This window comes from Stenella coeruleoalba, assembly GCF_951394435.1.
Source record: "Stenella coeruleoalba genome assembly, chromosome: 2".
NCBI lineage: Eukaryota > Metazoa > Chordata > Mammalia > Artiodactyla > Delphinidae > Stenella > Stenella coeruleoalba.
Genome location: NC_137147.1, coordinates 74,325,420 through 74,342,473, shown reverse-complemented (window position 1 = coordinate 74,342,473; position 17,054 = coordinate 74,325,420). Strand labels below are relative to the sequence as shown.

At 44.2% G+C, this 17,054-nt stretch overlaps 2 protein-coding genes across 2 annotated transcripts in view; both read right to left on the bottom strand.

The window, feature by feature from the left end:
* SALL2 (spalt like transcription factor 2) overlaps positions 1-17,054 on the bottom strand; it is an 802,697-nt gene that overhangs the window by 745,908 nt on the left and 39,735 nt on the right. Inside the window, exon 2 of the transcript XR_013826964.1 lies at positions 8,463-8,651. The gene's annotated coding sequence lies outside the window, so the exon portion shown is untranslated. The remainder of the gene's footprint in view (positions 1-8,462; positions 8,652-17,054) is intronic.
* The window catches only part of DAD1 (defender against cell death 1), a 176,232-nt gene continuing 167,694 nt past the window's right edge, over positions 8,517-17,054 (bottom strand). The window contains exon 4 of the transcript XR_013826974.1: positions 8,517-8,651. The gene's annotated coding sequence lies outside the window, so the exon portion shown is untranslated. The remainder of the gene's footprint in view (positions 8,652-17,054) is intronic.

Sequence of the window (17,054 nt, the reverse complement as noted above, 5' to 3'; positions counted from 1 at the left end):
TCTTGGGCAGAAGAAATCATTTCACTTCAATCAGCATTTTTGAGGACCTTTATGGGTTCAACGGGTGCTTTGAGGGGATTACACAGGAGATAAAGACAGACCAGACCAAACAACAATTGTGAGGCTGCACTTACACATCATAAAGCATACAAAGGCAACTCCAGAATTTCTACAAAGGAGGGGCTAAGGGGCTGCAATCTGGTTGAAAGATGCCTCAGGGACTTGCCTTGAGGCAGTATTTTCATAGCACATAAAATTGGGAAAGATGTCAAAGAATGGGAGGCTGACAGGGATTATGGAAAAGGATGGATAAAGCCCCCTCCAAAGCACTCTTGTCTCTCCTACTAACTGTCCCAAGTCTCAGGTGTCCTGATTTTTATGTAACGATGTCAAAAAAGAAGGAAACTAACAAATGGCCAAGCAATGAGCCAAGTGTTCGCAAATATAATTTCATTTATCCCTCAGAGACTGTAAAGAAACATTAACTCTCCCCAGAAGTCACATGAAGGGACAGACATCTCCCAGGACCTGGGAAGCTGTGGCCTAATTGCTGACCTGGACACAGAAAGAATGGGCACAGGGAACACAATCTGCGCAGAGCCTAAGAAAGAGGGAGTCCAAGGGCAGGGCCCAGGAACACTTTTCTACCTTCCACCTGGGCACCCCACATAGGCTATGCTTGTGTTCGAGTTCCATCTTCCTCCTGCCACAGGCCTGGGCCAAGCTTCTGCAGCAGGTCCCGACTCTCCCGGACCAGTAGAGCACGTCTCCTAGCCACAACCTGCCCCAGCTACCACCAAACCAAATCATCACCTGCTCCATCCCCACTACTGTCTTCCACCTCTGCTTTGATTTATTGTTCATATGGACTCTCTCCTCGTCAGGCCTAGAGGAAGGTTGTTTTTGTTCATTAGCCAAAAACTCTTAAAATTACCTCTAACCTGTGGCAGATAGAAATCACAGTCATAAACGTAAGCACAGTCTTGGAATTTTTCAGAATGACTTCCTGAATAATTTGGGAGAATTCAACAATAATTATCTAAGAAGACAGGCTTATTTGAGCCCTGCTAACTCTTCTTTTGATGTGAATGTAGCTTTAAGCCTACAGCGCTTCCTCCTGCCTCGGGGCTTTTTTTTTTAATACATCCTCATTTCTTATATAGAATGTTCTTTCCCTACACATGCCCCTGATACTGGGTGTATCAAGCAGAGTCCTAGCAGGGGACAGAGGGCACTGTCAAAAGGGTGATCAGAAAGAATCTAATGAAAAGGACATTTGCAAAGGTGTGGGCAGGTGTTATAGACTGAACTGTGTCCCTCAAAAAAAGATATGTTCAAGTCCTAACCCCCAGTACCTCAGAAAGTGACCTTATATGGAAATAGCATCATTGCAATTGCTGTAATTAGTTAAGATTGATGTAATTAGTTAAGATGAGGTCAGACTGGAGTAGGGTGGGCCCCTAAGCCAACATGACTGATGTCTTTGTAAGAAGAAAGCAGTGTAAAGACAAAGACACTGGGAGAACACCATGTGACAGGAAAGGCGAGCCAAGCTAAAGAACACCAAGGGGGCTTCCCTGGTGGCGCAGTGGTTGAGAGTCCGCCTGCCGATGCAGGGGACACGAGTTCGTGCCCCAGTCCGGGAGGATCCCACATGCCGCGGAGCGGCTGGGCCCGCGAGCCATGGCCGCTGAGCCTGCGCGTCCGGAGCCTGTGCTCCGCAACGGGAGAGGCCACAACAGTAAGAGGCCCGCGTACCGCAAAAAAACAAAAACAAACAAACAAACAAAAGAACACCAAGGACTGCCAGCAAACCACCAGCTGCTAGGAAGAGGCAAGGAAGGATCTGCCTAAAGTTTTCGGAGAGGGCATGGCCCTGCTGACACCTTGATTTCAGACTTCTAGCCCCCAGAACTGTGAGACAGCAAGTCTCTGTTGTTTTAAGCCATCCAGTTTGTGGTACTTTGTTAAGGCAGCCATAGGAAACTAATACAGCTGGGTTACGGGAAACCAAAAAAAGACGGTGAAACACCCTAAGTCTGGCAACAGAAGAATCGCTGCCACCCTGGGCCTGAAGCATGAAGTACATGAGTCTTTACCAAAACCTGCAGCCTCTGGCAGAGGAAAGCAGCCACAGCCAAGGCACAGCCTAGCAGGAAGGAATCTGGGGTAAGACCACCCCACCTCTTCCTCCTCCTTCTCTCCAATCTCCTGATGGTGCCTCCCGTTGGCCAAACTGAACAGGATGCCAGAGAGCAAGGGAACCAGGTGGATGCTGTCCATTGAGATCAGCCTCCTAGAGGAGGAACTAGAGTGATCTGGGGGGACAGACACTATCCAGCACACCTGGGTAACTTCAGCTTTTAAGTCTCAACTGCAAAGTCACTTCCTCAGGGAAGACTTGCCTGACCTCCTGACCAGATCCTGGCCCCATAACGTGCTACCTTAATTCTGCTTCTGTAGAGTACTTGTCACTCTGTAGCACTGGAGAAATTCATTATGCAAATCATTAAGTGATGACTGGCTCTGATGCTCGAAACTACACTTCATGAGAGAAGAGACCATATCTGTCATTCATCAGGGAATCCCCAAGGTCTGGTGCATAGTAAAAATGACTAGATTTATAGGATGTGCCAATAGGCAAGCAACCTGATATAAAAAGATCAAGTAAGCCCAGAAAAGTTGCCCTTGGCAGCTCTGAACACACTATAGAGAACAGGCACCATTGTATCCTACAGGTACAGATAGTGCACTTTGTAATACCAGAGAACGTGACCACCTTGAGTACTTGCTAATGGTCCTCTAGAAATGGTGGGTGAGATAGGCAGTTGGGTAAATGAGATGACTAGGGTAAGGAGAGCAACTACCATGAGGTCAAGCTAACTTGAGCTTGCCTCTATCTGAATCCTCAGGCCAGTCTGGTCCCAGTCACACTGGGGAAAACAAGAAAGCTCAGGTGGGTGTCTGCTCCACTAGTGTTGGAATTTAGGTCCTGCACCCATCCTCAGATATTGAACACCTCTTTGCTTACCAGGTGACCCTCTTCCCCGCTTCAGCTGCACCTTCTAGTTTCCATTATTAATTTACCTGTTTAATTTCAATATTTCATAGATTATTGGCCTTGAAACTGAAACGTGTGGGTCCCAAGAATTCAAATACGCCTCTCTTTTGAAGTACATCTAAATTTAGGCTGTCATAAACTGGGAGGTAGTTGTGGTTTCTAAGTTTTTTACAACACTTTACTTTGTGTAATTCAACATAAGTGACCTAAGAACCTTACAGAAAAGAAGATAGACGAGCTCAATAAAGATTAGGAAAATGCATTAAATTTGGAGACAGTGTTTCATTGGATTGCTCTTTTATACTTGGGTGAATCACCCTTATCCAACTTTGCCTGGAGGGAGTTTGGAGTAAACACAACAATCATTACAACACCCACAGTCCTTGTGCACACACTATCGACCTCCTCTTTTGATGGTTCTTTTGATTATGGCTGTAAAAGTCAATAATTCTTCTGGGTATTAACCCTTAACATCACCACAGTACATACAACATGTACCTCTAACATGAAAATGAAGCAACTATATCAAACTTAACTTCTAGGGTGGGAAGCAAAAATCTTGTGATCAATCAAATAAGCTGTGTTAACCTCCTCTCAATTGGCCTTATTTATCTGGACCACATTATTGATCTTGAAGGGCACTGTCATCTCATTAACAGTCAGCAGGCTCTGCGTGCTTCCTGTGATTGACAAAACCTCTCTGGGTAACAGAACAGCTGCCAACAGGGGCTGGTTTCCTCAGGCACAAACACGTCACAGAGAAGGTGTTGACTCTGAGGAGGGACCAGGCACAGGACAAGTTGGGAGGCAGAGCTGTCCCTGAGTGGAGCCATGCAGAGGGTCTGCTACCTCATCCACCTCACTCTCTTCTGGCCAGGTAAGGCAGATCCCGGAACCTCAAAAGATCAAGGCTCAGCGAGGCATCAAGGCTGCCAGGGCCTGGCCCTCGAGCACAGCACCCGTTACTCAATGATCTCAGCCCCAGTCCTCACTAAGTCCCTCTCATGTCTCTTCTCTAGGAGTCATGTCAGCTGTCACGTTGGTGCCTCAAAACCAAGCAAGGAGTGTGTCTGTGGGGGAATCTGTCACCCTCAGGTGCTCCATGAAAGGAGACTCCATCAGTAACTATTATACCTTCTGGTACAGGAAAACACCGGGTAACACAATGACTCTCATATACCGAGAAGGGGGCACATATGGCCCTGGTTTCGAAGACAACTTCCAAGGTGAAATTGATTTTTTAAACAACCAGGCTGTGCTGAATATCCTGGAGGCATCAGAGAGAGATGAAGGATCTTACTACTGTGCCTCGACCACCACCCTGCTGTGGGTTCACTTCTGAGCAGCTCAAAAAATGTGGAGATCTACGTGGAACAGCAGTTCCAACAAGATCATGACTTTCTCCTGAATAAATAGTTCAAGAAATGGAAGCCGGAGAAGGCTGACGTTCATGCCTTTCCTTCAGGTTCACTGGCTCACAGCCTGCCCACGCACTCCAGTGGTGCTCAGATAGGCAACCCCCAGTGGGGTGTGGCCCGGTGTAGGGCAGGAGAGAGGAGAGACAGAGTCAGAAATTGTAGCATTTACGGTACACTCTTAACAGTTTTCTTGGAGAGTCATAAAAGATTTGGCCACACAGCCTAAAGTACTTAGGATATGACATAAAGAGGCACTTTCCAAAGTATGACTATGGTGATGTCCAGTTTCTCCCCAGCCATATACACCAGGAATCTAGCTGTTCTCAAGGAGAGGTGCTGGGAAGGTGGGAAGACTCCTCCCTTCCTTCGGCATCTATGGTACACACTGCCTGTCATCTTCCCAACGTGGATGGCAAGACTTGATCTCTAGCTTGCTGTACTGTTTTGGACTTTTGCCCTCCTTTCCATCTCTACCTCTTTACTTCTTCTTCTATATGTTCTAGAAAAAAGACATTGAACAATTTTTTCCCACTGGCATTTCTTTATCCTTCTTTGGACAGCTCAGTTTAGACTCCACTTTTATCTTGAGCGATGTACTTTTCCAGATTTAGATGACTGACAGCCTATTCTGAGGCTGAACCTGTCCTTCCTTCTGACCTCATCTAGAAAAGCTACCATTCACCTCACTCAATACCTTACTGGAATTTTGGTGGTGATGGGTATGTTCAGTAATTTGATTATTGTGATGGTTTCATGGGTGTATGGGTATATCTGAATTCATCAGGTTGTGTGCTGTACATATGTGCCGCTTATTAATAAAGATTAATAATCTTATCAATAATCTAATCAAAGATCCTGCTGTCCATAGACGTACAAAAAAGGCTGACAAGTGTTTGCCAGACACACACAGTTACACAGTTGGTTCCAGTCAGGGATCCTCACTGTTCCATCAAGGCACCTCCCAATCTGCCCATCTCTTGTGATTTTGTCTGACCTTTCATATATATGTATCTATATATGATAAAGAATGATATTTGGAAGCTTTATGTAGATGTTGTCAAAGTTTTGGAACCATAGTTTTAAAAGACCTGCAAAATGGAATCCTAGGAAGAGACCCAGTGGGTCCTTCTGACAGAGACCAGAAGAATGTCTTTGATGAGAAGGAGGAGAGAAAACATCTGGACAAATTCATAAAACTGTATGTTAGCTGTAATAATGATTAATATCTGTTGAGTGTTTACTATAGGCGAAGCACTATTCTGAGCACTTTACATGTGTTATATGATTTAATCCTCACAATAATCCTATGATGCATTTTCTACTATTATCCCCATTTTACAAACGAGGACACTAAGGCACAGAAGAACTAAAACACTTGCCCAAGATACCACTGGTAATAAGGGAGGGCGACAGATTTCAGACTCTGGAGCTGAAGGACACAGTATGTGATTCAGGAGGTTGGGGGAGGGTGGTCCATAGAGGAGACTGTCCCCAGGATGTGTCAGAAATAAGGGACAACAGGGCTGTGCCCTCGCCACCAGACCTATTCAAACCAATGCTCCGTGACCATCTGTCAAGAAACTGGGACAATGCAGCACAGGTCCCAGAGGATTTCTCAATGTTTTCTAACTCTGAGATTTTGTGATCGTGACACAAGCTTCACTCCGTCTTCTAAAATTATCTGTACCTCTTCATCTTTGAAACCAGGATAAGAAGAGTTACATCTTCAGAGATAATAAGAGTTCCATCTTCACAGTGTTGTTAAAGGCAAATGATAGAGAGGAAGTAAATTGCATTGTACATGGTAGCTATGCCATAAATGTTACTTAACATAAGTAAAGGGCCAACAATAAAGTGGAATAATTGAGAAGAAAGTGAACTAAATTACAGAGTGCCAAGATGCAACCACTCTGCAGGTGTGGACTCACTTAATCCTTATGACAGCCCCGTGAGGTCTTTATTGTCAGCTCAGGGTCACAGATGGAGAAACTGAGCCTCAGAGAGACTGGGTAGCTTATCTAAGGTTCCAGAAGCAGAGCTAGGATCTGGGTCAGAGGCAGACGGCCCTGGTACTGGGCTAGGGGCTGTGGGATATACTAAAGAAATACATGGCCTATAACAATGCCTGAATTAGAGAACAGCTGGGAACAATTGTGTGAATTCCAGTCATCTGTGTGATGCAGAGGTTGCCCTTGACTCCTTGGCCAGTCCTGGGGAGAGGGAATGGGGGTAGGGGTACCTAACCCCTTCCACCTCCACTCCTCCCTTCCTTGCTTTAAATCACCAGTTGCAATTGCAGCTTCCAGGCTGTTCTCCGGAGATTCCTCACTCCTGTGACTGAAGGAGGACTGCGGCTACACAGCCCCCTCCCACTTCCACTCCTGAGCCCACCCCTAGGTCTGCAGCTTGTCTCTCAGGCCACAACATGGGAAATGGGCCGACATCTTCCTCCCTTCTGATGCTTGTCAAAGGCAGTAGCTTGTTGAATTCTCTTAGAGTCTCTAGGGTGCTAATGCATTCACTGCCTTCTTCTTGCCTTCTCAGAGGCCTGTCTGGAATGGCAGCTACAGGGGTCTGGGGCTAGTGTGATGAGAGCTGGAGAAATTCTGCGGGTCCCTGGAGGGTCCACAGAATTGCCAACTTTACCATCCATATATATCTGCACAGTGAGACAGAGTGTCCAAGTTTGTCTCTTCCATTTTCACTGACTTATTATCACTTAATTGAGGCAGCAGAAGGGCTCAAGATCTATCATCCACAGTTCTCTGCATTCAAAAATGAGGAAACTGACACCAGAAAGTGCTGAATTAAGGTGTGGGAGCCACCAAGCAAAGAAGAGAACTGAGTTCAAACAAAACTTTCCCCACTCTAGGTAGAGTCTTAGCCCCCTTCAGTGCCTCAGACAGAAAGTACTGGCTAATAAATTCTCCATAGCAACAAGGTGAAAAAACTCTGGAATTGAGGCTTCTTTCCTACTTCTCAATTCAACATCTTGCCTCCAAATATAAATTGAAATCATGGGGTTATACATCTCTAATATTTTTTGGTCAGAGCGCTTTATTCTTCCTCCAGCAAATACCATCTCTCCTCTATGCTTAATTTTTCTCCATAGCATTTATTACCATCTGATGTGCTGTATATTTTACTTGCTTATTTATTTGTTATTTAGCTCTCCACTGACTGGAACACAAGCTCCATGATGGCAGAGATTTTGTCTGTTTTCTTCACTGCCTTAACTCCAGCACTTAGAAATCTGGCACAAAATGGGCACTCAACAAACATGTGGAATGAATGAGTGGGTGAAATGTGGAATGAATGAGTACTACATACCCTGCACTGTGCTGAATGCTGGGGATATAATAGTGCACAAGACTGGTGACAGCTTTGCCCTCAGAAACGCTTTATCCAAGCCTCATCTATCCACTAACAAGATTTTCTGAAGGGTAGATAATAAAGCACTCTAGAACACCAAATAACTTACTCTTGGAGAGCAGACATAAGAGCTCCTACATTCCTTGGACATCCCCCCATGACAGGGATAAAATGGGGTGGAGCAGGGAAGGGGTAGGGATGGCAGGCTTTCTTGTGAAAGAAAGACTTCCATTTTTCAAAACCAAGTGATGGAATTCCATGAATTAGCACAAGTGGAGAGGAAGCCATACTGAAAAGGTCAAAACTTAGAACATGAAAAGGAAGATGGCAGACTTGGATGACTGACAAATGGAATATGGAGCAGGTCACATTGAGCCCTTTGCCTTTTCTCCCTCCTTAGGTGACCACATTCTATGGATTGATGAGTGTGTCTTCCCAACCATAAAAGGAGAGCATACGAATTGGATGAAGCATTTCTCTTGCTGGTCCCCAAGATGACACTACTCCAGCAGCCCCAGGAGAGAATCTGCCACCTCATCTACACTTGCAGATCCACATGCCTCCCAAAAACTGTCCCAATAGACAGGGAAGCTGACATAAAACATGCTTACCTCAGTGATGTTCTTGGTTTTTCCTCATCTCCAGGAACCTGAGGAATTTGGAGTAACTGTGGAGAAAGCTGGAGGGTTTTCACAATTCCTCGCAAAACTTTAGGGATTCCGCCTCCAGGACTTCTGGTTGTGCTGGGACCACAAGGCCCAGGGTAGGCCTCGAAGTTGCTTTCCATCCTCACTTGTCACCTAAGAGAAGTGAGCAATATTTCTCAGAGACAGTAGAAGGAAAGTCAGCATCCACAGAGACAATACCAAAAAAAGCAAACAAACAAACAAAAAGCCCACATAGCTTGGGTCTGAGCATCAGCAGCTCTGTCACATCCAAGGCCTCCTCGCCCATAAAGACTTCAACTGTGTCTGCAGAGCACGTTATGGTCATGAGTGATTAACGGAAGATTAACTACCTCAATTGCCTTAAGGAGGAAGAAGAGTTTCATGCACCAAGTTTATAAATGAAAGAACCACAAAGGAGCCAATATTACTGGCACTACATGTTGAAACCAGACAGTTGACCCAGTAGCAATAACACTCCTCTGTAATAAGAATTAAAATCTCTGAGTTCACAACTAGTCCATTTCTCAGCATCCAAACCATCATTATGTTTTCCACATGAAGGATCTCCTTCTCAGCCCTACAGCCCTACCGCTATGCCCCGCAACACACAGAGCGTTAGAATGGTGAGAAACTTCAATCACCTCCTGGTTCATCCTCTTCCACTGAAGATGCAGAAACTGAGGAATGGAGAAATTGACTTTCTCTCCAGCCCACAGCCAGCGGGTGGCAAAGCCAAATCCAACCCCTAGTCATAAATACCTCCCACACCCTGACACCTGGTCGCCACGGGAAAGCACCCTATTAGCCCTGTATTTTCAGTCTGCATCCCTGCTATGCTATTCTCCCCTCTGGTCAGCTGGAGAATCTCCTCCTAGCCAAGTGGAGCTGCAGGAGTGAAAAGTCTCATAGTTGTTGCAGGAGTACAGAGCCTCAAAGTACTCCAGAGGGTCCACTACACTTCCACCCTTGCTTTCTACCCCTTTCTAAAGAAACTCCTTGAAATCTCAAATCCTGCCCTGGGTCCTTTCGCATTCCTTTGGGAGACTAGCTCCACACCGAGTGCATAGCAGCTGTTCAGTATAAAGAAGAAAGGCTGCTCTCCCGCTCTCTCTTCACCTAAGTAAACCCCACTCATTAGGGACCCTGCTCCTCACTCCCTGCCTTTGTCCCCATGGCAGTACCTCTGACCCTTTCTACTGAGGAATAGACAGATCAATGGCCAGAGCCTGCCTTCCCTTCAGAGACAAAATCTCCTCCCCAAGGGTGTGGAGAAAAGGGAGCCCTCTTGCACTGTTGGTGGGAATGTAAACTGATACAGCCACTATGGAGAACAGTATGGAGGTTCCTTAAAAAACTAAACATAGAACTACCATATGATCCAGCAATCCCACTACTGGGCATATACCCTGAGAAAACCATAATTCAAAAAGAGACATGCACCCCAATGTTCATTGCAGCACTATTTACAATAGACAGGACATGGAAGCAACCTAAGTGTCCATCAACAGATGAATGGATAAAGAAGATGTGGCACATATATACAATGGAATATTACTCAGCCATAAAAAGAAATGAAATTGAGTTATTTGTAGTGAGGTGGATGGACCTAGAGTCTGTCATACAGAGTGAAGTAAGTCAGAAAGAGAAAAACAAATACCATATGCTAACACATATCTATGGAATCTAAAAAAATATGGTTCTGAAGAACCTAGGGGCAGGACAGGAATAAAGACGCAGACGTAGAGAATGGACTTGAGGACACGGGGAGGGGGAAGGGTAAGCTAGGATGAAGTGAGAGAGTAGCACTGACATATATACACTACCAAATGTAAAATAGCTAGCTAGTGGAAAGCAGCTGCATAGCACAGGGAGATCAGCTCGATGCTTTGTGACCACCTAGAGGGGTGGGATAGGGAGGGTGGGAGGGAGACGCAAGAGGGAGGGTATATGGGGATATATGTATGCGTATAGCTGATTCACTTTGTTATACAGCGGAAACTAACACAACATTGTAAAGCAATTATACTCCAATAAAGATGTTAAAAAAAAAAATCTCCTCCCCCTTCTTTTTCAGAATAAATGCAATTCCACAATATGACAACGCTGTTAAGAAAAAGAAAGCTAATGAGTTGCTATAAGATTATAAGAATGGCAATGTTATTATACTCAGCACTGGTCAGCTCTTCCCACAGGGTCACTGGCCTGGCACATTCCTGAATTAGCCTGAGTAAGTCTTAGTGAAATTAAACAGTGTTGAATTGCAGCCTGTGAAGAGTTATTATACAATGCAAAAGAAACCCACTAGAGTGGAACGTGTGTTCAAAACCTACTCTTGCCATATAAGAACCTGAGCCCATCACCTCCCTTCCCCAGCCTCATTTACAAGGGCAGGAAGCAGGAACTGATACAGCCTGAGGTCCCTTCCCTTCTCACCTTCTATGATGCTATGATTAGTCATCCCCATTTCCTATGAGCGAGAAAAAGAGAAAACATTCTGAAATTTCAGCAAAAAGAAGTTCAAAATGAAAAATCTCCTTGAAATGAAAATCATCAACATCTGTAAAGAGGTACTAGTAAAAATAATCATTGATGGCCTACAGGCATGGGGTACTTTTGTATGTGTAAGTCGCTGCTCAAAGTAGTTTACATGTTTCAATTTGTTTAATCTTCAAACAACCCATTGCTACTATTGTCCTTATTTTGTAGAAAAAACACGGAAGCGAGGTGAGGGTAAGGCATTGCCCAAGGTCATACTACAGCTGAGTGGCTGAGCTTGGACACAAGCCCAGGCAGCCTGCCTCCAAAGATATTGTGCAACCCACGAGGCTCTATTTTCTGGAGCTTATTAAAACCTGTCTTTTAAAACATGTCTGTGGGCAAAAGAGTGGGTCCGATACCTTCCCAAAGTCCTTTCTGACTGTAGCAGGCTCTATTCTATAAAAGGAAGCTATGCAAGGAGTGAAGAACTATCTCCTGTTGGGTCCCCCATGATACTACCCTTACTTTTCTTTTTTATTGGAGTATAATTGCTTTACAACGTTGTGTTCGTTTCTGCTGTACAATGACCATGTGTAAAATAGTAGCCAGTGGGAACATGCTATAAAGCACAGGAAGCTCAGCTCGGTGCTCTGTGACGACCTAGATGGGTGGGATGGTCTAAAAAATTTAGTCTATAAACTGCATATATGTTTTTATATATGAGTTCTTTTGATAATAAAAAGAGCATGGGTTGTGGAATCAGACAAAAGTGAGGAAGAATCACAACTCCTCAGTTACTGTAGGACCTTGAACAAGGTTGCTTAACTTCTTTAAACCTCTATTTCCTCATGGATAAAATACAGATAATAATACTTATGTCACAGAGTTATTACAAAGATTAAATGAAATAATTGCTAGAAATCAGCTGGCACTCCTGGGTGACTAGCACACCAAAGGTGCTCAGTAATGCTAATACTCTAACTCCTCAGCTCTTAATGGTCTGAAGGAGGGTGGTTTTTACCCAGAAGAGAGAAGAATGAAGGATCTAAAATGGGAGGAGGGTTTCCCTGGTGGTGCAGTGGTTAAGAATCTGCCTACCAATGCAGGGGACACAGGCTTGAGCCCTGGTCCGGGAAGATCCCACATGCCATGGAGCAACTAAGCCCGTGCGCTACAACTACTGAGCCTGCGCTCTAGAGACTGCGTGCCACAACTACTGAAGCCCGCAGGCCTAGGGCCTGTACTCTGCAACAAGAGAAGCCACCGCAGTGAGAAGCCCGCTCTCTGCAACTAGAGAAATCCCGCTTGCAGCAAACAAGATACAACACAGCCAAAAATAAAATAAATAAATTTATTTTAAAATAAATAAATAAATAAAATGGGAGGAAACATTGACAATGACCACTAACATTTTTTCAAACCAATAAGTCCAAATGTGCTGCCAGCATATTTTTCATAAAAATATCTCATCAGGAATGTTCTTCCCACACGACCTGTCTAATTCTTTCCATGCATTGACAATAGTGAAAGTCTCAAAGACAAATCCAGTATTGGGAGGATCTAGGTCCCCAATAACATACTGTGTCTTCATTGTCCTTTGTCTGTACCAGATGAAGGTGGCCCAGGCCGGTCTCAGCTCTAGCAGAAGTAACAAGGAGAATGAATTTTGCATGCCAAACTCTTTTCCAATAGACATGGTTTGGATGTCTAGGACAATAGCTACAAGGAACTCTCAATTTTCAGAAAGCTCAGCCTTCTAGCTTTGAGGATATTCCCCTGCAGGGCCTTACCAGTCGTAGGCTATTTAATTAATGTACCTTATTAGGAATACAGAGATGTTTTTTCATCCTTAAAAAGGAAAGTATTAAGTTTCGTTACTAACCTGTGAGGGGTTACATTTGTCCATCCTCATGCTGCCCGTGCTTTCTACCTAGGGTTAGCTCAGTATGGCATTTGGCCAAGAAAACCATGTTCCCCTAAATGAATCCCAAAGAGCAATATCCTCACTGCAGTACTTTGGCTTCTTCCATTAAAAAAAAAAAACAAAAAAACTATACAGACCTTATCCAGGGGAAATAGGAAGAAAAGCCAGGGAATCAGAGGTGCTCTCTTGCCAGAAATGCATGTTCTGATGGGAAAAGATGGTGAAGGGTGTCTGCACCAAATCCCACGTGGGAAAAAAGCTGTCTGAGATCGGAGGAAACTTCCGTCTGCTAAAAGGAGCCAGCAGCCTGTTGACAAAACATTGGGGGCGGGGGGAGTCAGAACTCCTCCTTTTGTGTGACTTTAGATAAGTCACTTAAACTCTTTGAGCCTCAGATTCTCATGTGTACAATAAAGAGTTTATATTAGATGATTGCTATGCTTCCTTCAACACTAACAAACTATAGGTCTCTGCCCAGCAAGAAAGAAGGAAGCAGCTGTGGGACAAAGGGGATCAGATGTCACAGATTCCCAAGATTGTGATGCACAGATTCCTGCCTGGCTGATTCCTTTATGTGACTCAATAAGGATAAAATCAGAAAAAGAACTAAACAAAATACACTCATGATTAATCAAAGGGGATTGAAAGTCATTGCTAACCTCACACCTGCCTTGCTTTGCCTTCAGCTCACCTCCCTTGGGATATTCCTCCTCTTTAATGCCTCATCGGGATTTTTCAAAAACTGTGATCACTCACGGTTGAAGCTTTTCATCTCCCATGTATAAAAGGATATGCAAAGAGAGTTCAGTCTCCTGTTGAGTCTCTGCCAAGGTCTTAGCCTGGCAGTTCTGGGAAAAGAGCCAAAGACCCCATATTTCTTGGCTGTTAACATTCTCCCACCTGTGCTCAAGTCGGCAGGCTGGGCTTCAGGCTGTGGCTTGTCTGTAGTCTTACAGATAAGGAACTCTAGGTTTTCTAAAGAGACTCCAGAGAATGTTTCTGCAAGAAAGTAACTTGGCCCTCAAGTAACCAGACAGAGGATTATCTGGTTATATTTGGGGACAGTAAGAAAAAGACCAGGAAGTCTATATTCTATATTATAGCCTCAGAATCCAATCTCATCCTCCAATCCAATCCAATCACTTCAGGTACTGATATTAATTAGATCTTAGGTAATGTTCATAAATATCAATGTCATCTGTGTTCCCAATACAGGGTGTCCTACATCGTACACACGCAGGTGGAGAGGGTAATGTCCTCAGATATGATAACAGCCCTTAACAGCATTCAAAAAGGAAAGACCTGCAAAACACAAGACATCTCACTGTGTTTCTGAGCCAGAGGCTCTGCTAAACAACAGAATCGGGGATCAGACCAATTGTCCACTGTGTCTCCCTGATTGAACTCACACAAAATAGCAGCTGCCATTTTTACTCCATGCAAGGCATTCAGACCCAAGTTCCCTGAAATGTTGTTACCAACATTCTGATGGAAAAGTACATGTTCCAAACTGTTAAATCTGACCATTCTCTAAGCATGGGATTTTCTCTTTTTCTGTAAATGTTCTAGCTTATTTTTATTTTCTAGTATTTCCTTTCTGAAGCTAATTCCCAAAGGGCTCTCCTATGCTTTCTCATTCCCATTACAAGGTCAACATACAAGTTGAATATTTTAATTTCTTCAGACACCTCTATGGAGAGATTTCCACTTCCGTTTCTCTGTTATCCCAGGCACCTACCAGGAGCAAGGAGCTCAAGCTTGGACAACCTTGGGATATACAGCAACAATAAACATGCTCTCCATGTCATTGTCCCATGGCCAATTACTCAGTGTCTTCGGTGGCATTTGTTTCTCAATATTTTTCTCTAATCTTGATCCTTGGGCCTCCACTTTATAAATTCATACTTTCTTCTTTGAAATCCTCCCAGCGTCCCTCACCCTGAGCTTTACCCCTTCCAACAATGACATTTCTCAGATCATTTGCATCTCAACAAGGAAATGATGCAAAACAGGTCCCTTCCTATTCCGGTTTTTTGCTTCCCACTCCTACCCCTACCCATTCAGGTCTGGAAACTTAGCACCACCTTGCGCCATTCATGAGCATTTTCTCAGAGATCTGTTTCCAGAGAAGCATTTTGCATGTTCTGAAGGGAGAAGATGGGTGAAGGATATCTTTTGGGGATCAAGCCTGAAGCCCACTGATATTGTGACTCTTGAAGGTGCTTGACTCAGAAAGACTGGAAGTTTCTACCTAAATCCAGGTCCAGCTACTTCATCACTGTAATTTGCCATTGGAAAAAGGATGGGCTATCTACATATCACTCCTCTAAAGGCACAGAACTGAATCTTAAATTCTACCTGATGTTTGGATTGTGAAGCTCCAGGACAAAGGCTGGGATGCACCAGTTCTGTGAACTCTAAAGGGAGCTGTCCAGATCATATGCCTTCAATGGAAAAAAGAAGTGCTGTCACCTTAGAAACTCCAAATCTGGTCTACTTGTGTTCTCTGATACCACACCTCATTCTATCATGTATTTATGGCAGATCTGGTCTACTCAGAAATAACCTGGACCAAGTCAACATAGTCTTTGTTAGTCTTCAGACTCAAAGTGAAGTAAGGGAATCTGACTCCAGAGTAAAATCTTCCCCTCTCTCCAGTACAGGCTCCAAAAGCTACGTATAGAGCAGGTCTCTAACCACCCCATTTTTACATTTGGATGTATTTCTCCTACTTCCTGTACATTGTTTCTTCGTACAAAGAATTCAGTGATAAAAACTGAGACTCCATCCTACATACACTGATTACCTCAACTATCAGTGCAGATTGAGTGTACAGAGGGAGGACAATTTTGTACCAAGATTTATTTATCTCTGTTTTCAGGAAAAAAACAATAGACACTTTCTCCCTACAATGGCTTTCTCACTGATAGATTATTTGCCACAAGGGGTTCAAATGGTTCTGCCATCGCTTTTTGGCTTCCACACCCCAAGCCATCTGGTCTCCATCACAGCTGAAGGAGGATCTCCTTGTTCAGCATTGTTGATGCCATCACACTGATCCCAGAAGGCAGACCTGACTACACAGATTAGCTAATAAACCAGGGAAAGCCCGTGTTCTAAGACAGAGGTGGAAAGTGGTGGGATGGATGGGACCAGGGTGCTGGGAAACTGCTCAAGTCTACCGCTGACTCAGTCTTCTCATCACCTGCCTAATGCGTCCAAGAGATGCATCTTCCTTATGAGGTACCAGAGACTCAGAATATCCACATCCTGTGGTTCCTGTACCCCCTAACACCCCATATTTGAGTTCCTTTCCTATTCAGAGAACAAAAGCTGCTGGCTTTGGGCCAGTTCACAACAGATGTAAGGCACAACCGCCAACTACCCAGGAAGCATCCACCAGGGCAGGGCATGAGAATCTGCTTCTTAGAAATTCCCATTCTTGTGGTCCCATCAATCATCTAACACCTGCCCAAAGAGAGACTGAGAGACTTTCTCCTGAGCATATTCTGGGATTTAATGCTTCCTGATGGGAATTGAGATGGCTGAGTTGCGACTAAGTTTAAGAGACTGAGAGTTAAGGGAATTATTGGAAAGCAGGTATTACTCTACATGTACTTTAGGGACACCTGCAAATCTATCCAAAACTTTGATACAGTGTCTTCCTAAATCACTGACATTGCCCACCTCACTCTCTGAATCCATGAGGTGATCACACACTGGACAGGCTTTCAAAGCCATGAGCAGCAGGACCTTTCCTTTCTCCACATGCAGGACAATGGAGTTGGGGATTCTGCTCATCAGAATGTTATTGCTAGTTTGTGAAAGGCCTTGCAAAGATGTCCTTGTACTGCAACATTCTGTAAGAGATTGTACTTTGACTTTCTCTAAGGCCGTAGATCTCTTTTGCTACCTTTGTGACCTAAGAGAATGGTCCCTTCTGTGTACTGCCTACTTAGTAAAGCAAAGAATAATAGGAAGCACACGGACAAAGTAAAAGGAAAGACACAAAGACATCAGTACGAGGGAGAATACTGTTGTGGACTCAGAATGTTTATCACTTGAATTGATATTAACCTGAACTTCCTAGAAAATAACGATAAAAACGTCAATATTAAGATATGTATTCTCTT